Below are 11,529 nucleotides of genomic sequence, written 5' to 3' on the forward strand. Positions count from 1 at the left end.
TCTGTCCTCGGATCTGCGCGGAGCTCGCGCCCCCTCAATCTAGACATCACCCCGCCAGGGGAGAACCAGTCAACTGGCAACGGCTCCTCACTCTCCCAAACACATCGCCGGCAACGAGCACACTCCCGGGTGAAAGCTGGGTTCGGTTCACCCATTGGGTTAGGTCCGGCGAGGGACACAGTATTGAGGGGCCTGAACAGGACCCGCTCGTTGCCCATAATACACCCAAACGCCGCGGGGAGCAAACACACCTCTTTCTCCCTCGGGGCTCCGTCCTCGGAGGCTCCCTCTTCTCCCTTTAGCGAAAGGCGTCCGCTGATAAACCTCTCACCCGTTCCGCCCGCCTGGTGGTAAGCGATATGCGCCTCCAGCTCTTCAAAACTTTTCACTTGGCGCTTGCCATCACACCAAGGGCAGTTCCTAACTAATTCTAGCTCTAGCGGGCTCTCTCATGATCCCATCCTCGTCGCCATGTGCGGGCCGGGCGCGAGCCGGGCCCTTTTCCGTGCTGCACGCGGGCTGTGGCCAGCAGCCCGGGCACGCGGGGTTGGAGAGAGGGGCGCGACAAGCTAGAATTAGGCACAGACTCGTAGCGGTAGTTTTAAAGATTGTTTACTTACACCAGAGATGGTCGTGGTGTAGGCTGGAAAACTTGCTTGAGTTGCGGTTACAGACAAAGACAACACGAACGGTCACGTGGAGTTTGCTAGGCTCCATGGAAACAGAGCTCCGGATGCTCTGGGTGAGCGCGCCACCAAAATTGGACTCGTAGATACGTCTTATAATTGTAATCGCTCGAAGACGGGAAGAGGTGGGCGATGGATCAGGTCGCCAAGCTCCTCTGAATCTCACACAGGGGTCTTTACTTCCCTGCCGTGTACCCAGAGTCCCCATGAGATGGATGTGGAGTCCTCTTCGGCTTGGGCGGAAACCGCTCAAACCTCTTATACGGCTAGCAAGCCAATCACTAGCCGCCACGTGTGAATAATTTAGAACTAGCCAATAGCAGGGCACAAATTTGCATGCGGGTGGCGGGAACTCCTTTGCACCGTGCATTTCTCTTGCAACTTGAGAAATGCACCCTGCAAAAGAAGCTGCAAATAGGCGGGAAACTCGTCCTTGCACCGGAGTTTTCCTCCGCAGTAGAAAACTCTCCCATGCAATGAAGCTGCAATTTGGCGGGGATAATTCTGGTGCCAAAGCACACACAAAATCATACCTTTGGGTTATGACAACTGGAAGATTGATGTCAATTCCGGTAGACTCCTGGCCAATCTGGGAGGGTTGGCAACCCTAAACATCACTGTCAAATTATATTACTTTCCAAGAACAGTGTTAGATGGAATAGCGCAGCTTCCTACTATTTGTCCCCTTTTTAGGGATAATTTTTGGCACAACTTTGATCCACTGATTTTTGGTGCAACACTTCCTTTGCTTACCAATGTTAGCACAGTCCTTGGGTGGTATCAGTTGCCCATTTTGTTTGGACTAATTCAGGTTTTTTATCTTTAACTTTGGCTGACTTTTATACACAATTTTATGTAACAGGCTGAGTTGGGCTGTTGTTCCCTTCAACAGTCTAAAGTATAGGCTTTTGCATAACACCCTTCCTTCAGGATAAGATGGTGCTTCGGAAGAGGGATCAGGCCACACACCCACCTGAATACATCTAAGGTCATCTCCTCCAAACGAGGCAAAGTGCATGCAGGAAGACAGGTAATGACATCAATGAGTTTGTGGGGTTAGAGGGTCAGGGCCTTGTAGCAACTCAGACTAAGTCCTACCTCACAAAATTTAGCTACTGTAATTCAGTTCCAGTGTGAGAATGCTAGGGCTCAGTGTCAGTCTTCATCAGTTACTTAGAGGTTCTGCCAAGTGTAAACTAGTTATACACCTATCAAAGTAAAAACAGGCACATACTTCTGATCCAAGATTAGGAAGGAGCATACCATTACAGACGAATCATAAAAAAAAGGAAAATACTTATTATATCATCTAATCCATCTTCTCATCCATTTTTTGCAGGTATACTGCAACTGACTGAAGCAAGAAAGGCCAAAAATTCTGAAGGAAACAGCAATATGACCAGTGGATAAAAGTCCCAGCATATAAATCTAGCATAGTAGATGGTAGTAAAATGAGTACAAGGCTATTGATGACTTTCAAAACTCTGTGATCAGTTTAATTTAAGATTGACAACCCAGTTGTGAGAATGAATTCAGCTATATTTTCCTCACTCCAGTAATCTCTTATATTTTTAAAGGTTGATTGGAAGTACAAATAAAGATATCAAATTGGTGCTTTTGGAGGACTTGGGAATGGTTAGTGCCAGAAAAGAAGAGCAGTTCTAAATTCAAGTCTTTAGAAAGTACCTGTGAAAACATGAGGGCCTTATGCTAACCTGATTTTACAGAAAATTATTAGTCAATAGTGAATTTAATCATATTGCAGCATTTCTCTGAAGACTGCAAAAAATGGATCTTGGGTGACTGGGTAGATGTCATCTGAGCACGCAAGAGCTATGCAAAGCTCTGTGAAGATCTCTCTCAAACTTATTTTTACATGCAGCTCTCCCTCCTGTGCTTAAAGCCACTTGAGGATGGAGTAGCAAATTCTGATAGCAGAACATTTTGACAGTAGGCCTGCTGAAATACACATATATGGCCACTTCTGGAAAGCACTGAAACCTCTTGGCCCAGGCCAAGTGTGCCTGCTGTGACTGTCATCTTGGAGAGGTTGGATCAACCCTTCACACAAAAGCAAATCTCATTTCTTTGCCACAGAAATTACCTCAGATAAATACAGGCCTGTGCTGTGGTCTCTTCCTCTCAGCTCTGTTTGCTGCAAGATGATTTGCTGTGGCAAACCTGCTGGGGAGCACAGTGTGTGATCTCTCCTTGAGATGTGAGTATCTCAACCAAAACCTAGTGAGGTACAAGGATACTGCAGTGAATGATTACAACCTATCAATGTAATAAATCAGGGATGCTCAACCTTGGGCCCACGCACCAAATTCACCCTGTAGAGCCATAGTATCTGGCCTGTGGGGCTCCCGATGGGTTGGGTAATTTGGCCATGGGGGAGCAGTGACAATTAATATAGCTACCCTCTCCTGCTGCCAAATCCCCAAACCCCATGCCTTGAGCAGTGGGTCAGGGCTGAGCCATACCTCCTTCCCCCACAGAGCTGAATTAGGGCCAGGCCATGCCCTCTCCCTACACTGATTCGGGGCCAGACCACACACCCTCCCCCATGAAGCTAGGTTGGGGCTCCATTAAGCCTTCTTCCCCCCCGTGGGGTTCGGTTGGGGTTTTGCCATGACCAACCCCGGTGCTGGTTTGAGACCACAGGTCAGATATGGCCCACAGACCGGGCACTACTCATCTGGCCCAGAGACCAAAAGGTTGAAAGGTTGAGCATCACCATAACAAATAGGCCCATTCATGGCTTCCTAACAGGTTTCCTGTATTCTGCATAGCAAAAAGTAAGAGGGCTATAAGCATTTTACTTTTGTTGCTTGCTGTTAGACCACTGCTGTTATTTCTGCCATATCCTTCTTTCTCATCTCTTCCTTCTTTTCCTAGGTTGGTTCATTTCTGTTCCTTCTTCAGACTTTCTTTTGATCCCTAGGTCAGGACCAGTGCTTGAAAATGTTCATTTTGCCTTAAACCATTTGCATTGGCTTTCTATAGCAGGACTGGAGAGATGGATGTTTAAATGGAGTGTCACTGTAAAATTGTTTTTTTTTCTGTTTTTCCACTTCATTTCTGAAGCTGTTTACATATAAAACCAATCAGTGTTCTCCACCACGTTAAAATGTCTTAGAACCTCAGATTTAAAAAATACAAAGCATTAGGGCCAAGCCCAGACCTGGATAAGTGATAACATTCCCCTTCAATGAGTGGACTTCCATCTATCATTGTTAATCTGTAATTTTAGCAGTTTGTAAGCGTAATTGCCAAAATATTAAATTTAAAAGAATGGGAAGGGAAGAGGGTAATCAGAGTTACAAAATCTCAGGGTATTATGTATCAAGACCTGACAGGGGTAAAAATGAATATGTTCTACAGTTGGCAAGTGCTGGTTCTCAGCTTTCCAGAGTATAAAGCACAGTCCATGGGATAACCCTCAGTCTGCCAGTTCTTTTATGGCTCTTACCCAATGCTATCCAAAAACTCAGACTTTGGACAAATGTCATTTATTTCCTGCTGCTTCTTCTCATTTCCTGTGTCTGGATGAAGCTGCTATCAACATAAAAAAGCAGCACTTTGTTCATGAACAGAAGTGCTTTATTTGTAAAGTGGGTTCATAGGGAAATTGACTGGGATCATATGATCTTAATGGCTTTGGTATTGTTGACAAGTCTGGCAGTTGATAGCCTGGCCTCCCCTTCAAGCAAGGTATTGATTGGCTATTTTGGCAGGGGCCGAGATGCCACAGAGAAGTATTTTTTCATAGCGGACCAGCTGAAATCATAACCTAATGAGAGATCTGAGATTCCATTAGACTGAATAAGACCATAAGACATCAATTAATGGAATTCTAGCTCATTTTAAATATGCACGTTACAGCAATGTACAGTGGATGTAACAAGTTCCTCCTCTGTTAAGAAAATTCAATTACATATTTTAAATATAAAAATATTATTCATGTCTTAAATCCACAGCAGCAAGTTACTTATGCATTAGCCAGTGCTCTTAATTCATTCCCATCGGGTTAGGTTATGGCAGTGTGATATCAGAAGGCCTTATTACAGGACATAGCTGTAAAGTACTATTGTGGGAAGGTAGTGTTGACTTCCTGGAGTGGTAGGGCCTTATGGGAAATTACTAGAGGCTAGATTCAGCATGTCCAGGTAAATGGTCTGGAAAATCTGCCAGGAAAGGAGGCTGTGAGAATGGAAAGCATCTGAAACCATCCTTTTGTGCCCTGGGGAGGGGGTGGAGGGCATGACAGAGAGGGAACCTGCATAGCACAAGCAGTGTACACTGGTAAGAGGATGGGGTAAGTATGGGCTAAGCACATGCCCTCAGAAGCTTCTATTGATAAAGCTCCAGAGAAGTCCTGACTGTAGAGATGCTCCTTCTTTTGCTCAGGAGGATCCTGGCAGAGGATGTTGTCAGTGGCAGCATCTGCCATCATCACCTTCTGGACAACAGACTCTCATGCTGTTGCAAAAAGATGCGGTTAACTCCCAGCCCCAGGTTCAATGGCTCTGGACCCGTCTGTGCTGCAGCGTGCCTATTTCCAACGTCTTAATTGTACCAAGACAGTTAGATTGTTTTAAGACTGTCACTTTGCTTGCACAGATGCAATGATATTTTGAAACAAGTTTTGCATTCAGCTTCCTTCATTAAGCTGGGCTTGTGCTGGCTGCAGCCCTAGGAGCCTGTCAGAAAGACTTAGCTCCTTTTGAGTGGTCTGTTCCAGATCTCTTCTCTTCAAAGATGACTTAGCAAATCAACCTTCCTCTATGAAATAAATGATTCAGGCTCTTACCATGCAAGAGAGAACTCTTGGCAGAGGATGTCAAGCAGAGCCAAAGTTGCTGGAATTTTAAAGAAAAATATATACAAACCAGAAAATTATACAGGCAGTCATTCAGGAAGTACATGGTTCACACATCAGCTGTTTTTGAATGAAGCTTTTAAATAAAAGGTGTATCTTGAGAGACAAAGTTCTGTACAGATTTTATGAGGATAAAAATGCAAAACAAAATTTCTGGATAAAACCACCATTCAATATAAAATTAGTTAACATTTGATTTTTTTGCAAAGCCAACATCATATTTCCCCTTGGGAAAATAACACATCATTCAATTTAGTACTGCCTGGATAATTAAAACACACAGACATCCATGGGTTTTGTATTATATTGCAATGTTAAGGAATATGGTGCATGTCTCGTAAAACTGCACATATTTGACATAACGGACCATGCAGAGAAAAGGACAGAATTTGTCAGAGAAGGTGGTGAGTGCAGTGTGGGGAACTGTGGTTTGTTAAGGAATTTTTTCCTTAATTGGATATTTCCTCACCTGTAAGGGCTTGTGTAGGCCAGTGGTAACCAAATCGGTCAACCCCAGACTGTCAGAGGCTCCGCAATTGGGAGCGGCCAGGATGTAGGAGCAGCAAGACGCACATGACTGGGCTGAGCCACAGCCCCTGCTGCTGGGGCCAGGCTGGGTGAGTGGGACGATCCCCCTCTGTGCCCCCTGCCACCGGGTGAGTGAGGCCCCGGCCGGGCCGGGGCAGGGTTGGAGCCTGGGCAGCTCATCCAGGTGCACAAAGGGGGGGCTCCCGCCACTGGATTCACCCCGGCAGAGGCCCGGGAGGGCATGTGTCCCCCCGATCTGTATGCTGGGCATTGCACCCTAATCCCTACTGCAGCTCAGGGTTTGGGGCACAAAGCCCGGGGCGCAAAGCCCAGCATACAGCAGCAGCTGCCTCACCTTGCACACAGCTCATGGGGAACACGTGACCCTCGGGCCTCCACCAGGGTGCATCCGGCGACGGGAGCTCCCCACCCCCTGTGCCTGGCCGGGGCCCCACTCACCCCTCCCCCATCTCCCTCCCTCACCATGGGGGCCTCAATCTGCAACCTCCCCTCCCCTGACTGACTTGCTGGGCAGGAGGTAGTGTAGGAGGAGGGTGTAGTAGATTCTGGATTGCCCTTTTCTTCAAAAAGTGATCAATCACCTTAAAAAGGTTAGAGACCACTGGTGTAGGCAAATGTTACCTGTGAAAAGGCTAAACTGGTTTTTCATAGTTTTTTTTTTTTAGGAATTTGTAAGCATTTCTAATGAAATAATTTTAGATAGATCCTTTTCATACACACATACATACAAGCACAATATGTGTGTGTGAAAGTTATTCAGAAAAAAAGTGAATAGATTCAAACGTACTGAAGTTTTGCAAACCAATGAGAAAGCAAGAGTAACATATGCTAAAGCAGGGGTTTCAAACTCATCTGGCCCTGTGGGCTGAATGAGAAGCAGTCCACGGGCCAAGTTTGGCTTATGGACCCCTTCCCCTCTGCCCTCCACCTCCCCCAGCCTACCAGATCCACCAGTCTGAGACTTGCGATGCATGTGGCATAGATCCGAGGGGTCAGAATGGGAGCTGCAGAACTGGGAAACATGCCACACATGGCGCCCACTCTAGTTAGTCCAGGACCCATGCTACACGCCCCAGCCAGACTGAGCTGCATTTAGTGCCCATTCAAGTCATGCCAGTATTCATGTTGCATGCACCTGCCCATGTGGCTTCCACCTAGAGTGGCTGGTGCAAGCGCTGTGTGTGGCATATAACCCTGGCCCCGCCTGCAGGGCTAGTCAGCATGTGCTGTGCCCATGTGGATCTGCTCAGACCCAGGGGCAGCACTGGAGCCTGGATGGCAAGGCTCCGTGGGCTGAATCTGGCCCGTGGGCCTTACACTCGATACCCTTGTGCTGAAGGAAATCCTGCAGGTCTCAGTGCATCCAGGTGCAGGGTCTACCCCTCTGTACTGCATCCCCTCTGTACTGCATCTCGCTTCTTCCCTTGCTCACCACATTTTTGTAATACTCTCCTAAATGCAAAAACTAAAATAGGAGAGAGTAAGGCCAGGGGTAGTACATTCTGATTTGTTTTAAGTTAAGACTGTGAGCTGTTTAGGGCAGAGCACATTTTTCTTTATGTCTGTGCAAAACCCTACAGAAGTGTGTAGTGGTCTATAATAATAATAGTAATCACATGCTTTAAATCTTGGCAAAAACATGTGGTGCAAAAGAGTGGGGTGGGGGAGAGAGAGAGAGAATTTTGCAGTAACATCACAAACAGGAAACACTTGCACCATATAAATATTGTTCTTGACAGGGGCCTCTGCCAAACCAACAGCATACCCATTTAGAGAGGTTTTTCAATAGCTCAGTGTCCATTGCCCCAGACATAGTGAGATACCTCTGTTTACTTTTCTGTTGTGAAATTTTCTGGTTTGATGCCATTTTGGCTGTTACTCACAAAAGAATAGCCACAGCGAGGAGCAGTAAAATGTCCTCCCTCTGAGCAAGTTCATCCTTCTCACTTCATCTTTTCAGAGGAACTGATTTCAAAGGCAGCGTAAGTCAGAGAAGGTTGCCCTTTGTTAAGACAAGCAGTTTTCTAAAACTGGGTATTGTGCTGGCCATGTATAAATATGTGAACTGAATTCCTAGGAGTTTGGCTGGCAAACCTGTGTGGAATCAGAAAAAATAAATGCCTTAAACTTTGGTCATATGAGTTATAAGATGACATAACCGCTTTGTGGGGAATTGCTGGCTCTGCATAGTAGAACAGATAAGGGAAAGTGTTTGTTCTTTGTAACTCCTCTGCAACTGCTTTGCTCACAGCAGCCTTGAAGATAGCAAAAAGTATGTACAACTCTGATTTCCAGGTGCAAGAAGGAGGTTTGTGAACTAACCTCGCCTCCCCCATGGTTCCCATCCTGATAACAGAAAAGCAGTATGAGCTAATGTTTGTTTGTAACTGCTTTTCCTAGCAAACTCCACTATATGATCACGTGAGTTGTAAGCGACTGTTAAAAAGTATATAAGCCTCCTGATTTTGCTCTTGAGGGGGAACCCCTTCCAAGTGCTTGGGAAATCCATGTCACTTTGGAGTCCCCCCTACAGCTGTAGTTTCATTTGAATAAAAGCTTCTGCTGACCTGATCCAAAAGTATGCTGCGTGTGTTTCCACGACACCTGCCCCTCAGTGGAACAAGAATATAGCCTTATGAGGTTTAGAAGATGATTGTGAGCAAAGTCAGCCAGTCAGTCTGGTACAGACTGGGGACTGACTGACTAAGCAGAAGCTCTGCAGAAAAAGACCTGGAAGTTACAATGAACAATAAGCTGAATGAGCCAACAGTGTGCCCCTGTTGCAAAGACGGCTAATGGCGTACTGGCCTGCATTAATAGGAGGGTTGCTAGCAGATTGAGGAAAGTGATTGTCTCCCTCTATCTGGCACTGGTGTGGCCACATCTGGAGTACTGTATCCAGTTTTGGTCCCTTCACTACAAAAAGAATGTGGACAAGTTGGGAGGGAGTCCAGTGGAGGGCAACAAAAAGGGTTAGGGGGCTGGGGAACATGACTTCTGAGGAGAAGCTGAGGGAACTGGGCTTATTTAGTCTGGAGAAGAGAAGACAGAAGGAGGATTTCATAGCATCTTTTAACTACCTGAAGGATAGTTCCAACGAGGATGGAGCCAGACTGCCACCACTGAGAACAGATGACAGAACAAGGAGCTGTGGTCTCAAGTAGCAGCAAGGGAAATTTAGGTTTGATATTAGGAAGAGCTCTCTCACTAGGAAGGTAGTAAAAAACACTGGTACAGGTTACCCAGAGAAGATGTAGAATCTCCATCCTTGGAGGTTTTTAAGACCTATCTAGACAAAGCCTTGGCTGGAATGATCTAGGTGGGGATGGTCCCGCTTTGAGCAGGGGGTTCGGCAGCTAGATGACTTCCTGAAGTCCCTCTCAACCCTAATTTTCTGTGATTCTAAGTCCACAAGACATCTGGTTCAGTCCAGTTCCGAAAGAAATTTAAATAAACCCAATCAGAGGTCATTTATTAGAACCACCCATACTGGGTACAGGCTGGACGAAGAACTCAGCAATTTGAAGAAAACCGGCTGCCAACTGCGTGCCACCCTTCTCCCACCTCCTGAGTCTCCCCCTCCACTGTAGGTGAGAATCTATGTTGTGCTGTCACAGGTAGCCAAATAGAATTTGGGATAAATGGGATAAATGTTTTTATGCTTTGAAGTGCAAGCAAATAAAGGGTTGGGTTGTAGACCTGTTTATGCTTCCTTTCTCAGTATACAACCCACCAGGTTATTTGTAATCTCGGTAACAACACATAAGTCTTTAGTCCAGACATTGATGCTTGCTCGAACTTCAGCCTGCCATGTAAAAGAACTGATCCTCTTGAAGCTGATCTTCTTTCTGAGGCAGCAAGGGACTTTAATACTGAGAGGCAGAGGACACCATCCCTGATATCATGGGAGATGAAGCACTGACAGGGACCCCATTGCACAAGGAAGGTCTCTCTGGATGAACAAAGAGGGACAGAGAAATCAAGAGGACCAAAATAAATGAAGGGGAAAGATGTTTTTCTTTGATTGGAAGGATTTTGTTTTCCTGGTTTTAATAGCCCTTCTCCACTTGCCTTGCTTTATTGCCCTTCTGCTTTAAAGGTTAGCACCTATCTTTCACTTAACACAATGGCTATGGATTTCCCCCTCTGTCCTGTGACCCATGGAGCCACAGGCCCCGTGGAGGCACAGTGTTCAGTGCATGCAGACTGTGGGAGGAGGGTTCATCTCCACCTGGCACAACAGCAATTTGCTGAGTTTGTCCAGTGATTGGTAAGCTATGTGCCACTTGTTTCCCTGCTGTTGAGGTAGAATGCCCACAGAAGTGTTAACTTCTCTGAGTCCACGTGCAGCATTTAAAAACTCAGACGCCTGCGCCTCAAAGAATATTTCCACAACCAAACTGAACCCACTCCCAAAAACAACGCATCCTCTGACAACATTCAGGAAAGGATCAATGCCAAAAAGCCCAAAAAACCATCAGATTGGACACCTCGCAGTGGACGAAACCCTAACCTTGACCGCTACATTGACTGCTTCAGGGAAAGAATGAACAATGAAATAATCAGCAACACACGCCACCACAACAACCTCTCTCTACCTGAGAAAAAGGCCATAGAATCTCTAAGATCTAACCACCAAATAGTAATAAAACCAGCAGATAAAGGAGCTATAGTCATCCTAAACCGTGAGGATTACATAAAGGAAGCCAAGAGACAGCTCTCTGACACCACCTACTACAAAGAACTACAAGAAAATCCTACTCCCCTTTTCACCAAAAAACTCAACAATACCATCAAATCATTTCCATCAAGACTACAAGAAAAACTACAGACCTTGATCCCCCCGCTACCTAACCCGGGGACTTTTTACATGCTCCCTAAAATCCACAAACAAGGGAACCCTGGCAGACCTATCATATCCAACCATGGGACCCTAACTGAGGAAATATCAGGTTTTGTTGAATCCATCCTAAAACCGCTTGTCACCCACAGAACAAGTTTTGTCCAAGACACCACAGACTTTCTACGGAAACTTAAAAGCATAGACCACCTTCCCAGCAACACACTCCTAGCCACCATGGATGTTACCAGCCTATATACCAACATCCCACACCAGGATGGCATCCAAGCCTGCCTTACATATCTACAGGAACAAGATTAAAACCCAGAATACAGACCCAAAGTTATTACTGAACTTATACACTTCATCCTCACACACAACAATTTCACTTTTAATAATCAACACTTCCTCCAGATGATGGGAACAGCTATGGGCACTAAAATGGCCCCACAGTATGCCAACCTTTTTATGAGCCACCTGGAAGAAGACTTCCTCAAGAACTGCACCATCAAACCCTTGCTGTACTTACGATATATCGATGACATCTTCATCATTTGGAGTGAGAACCTGCA

This window comes from Alligator sinensis, unplaced genomic scaffold (genome assembly GCF_000455745.1).
Source record: "Alligator sinensis unplaced genomic scaffold, ASM45574v1 scaffold1115_1, whole genome shotgun sequence".
NCBI classification, from domain to species: domain Eukaryota; kingdom Metazoa; phylum Chordata; order Crocodylia; family Alligatoridae; genus Alligator; species Alligator sinensis.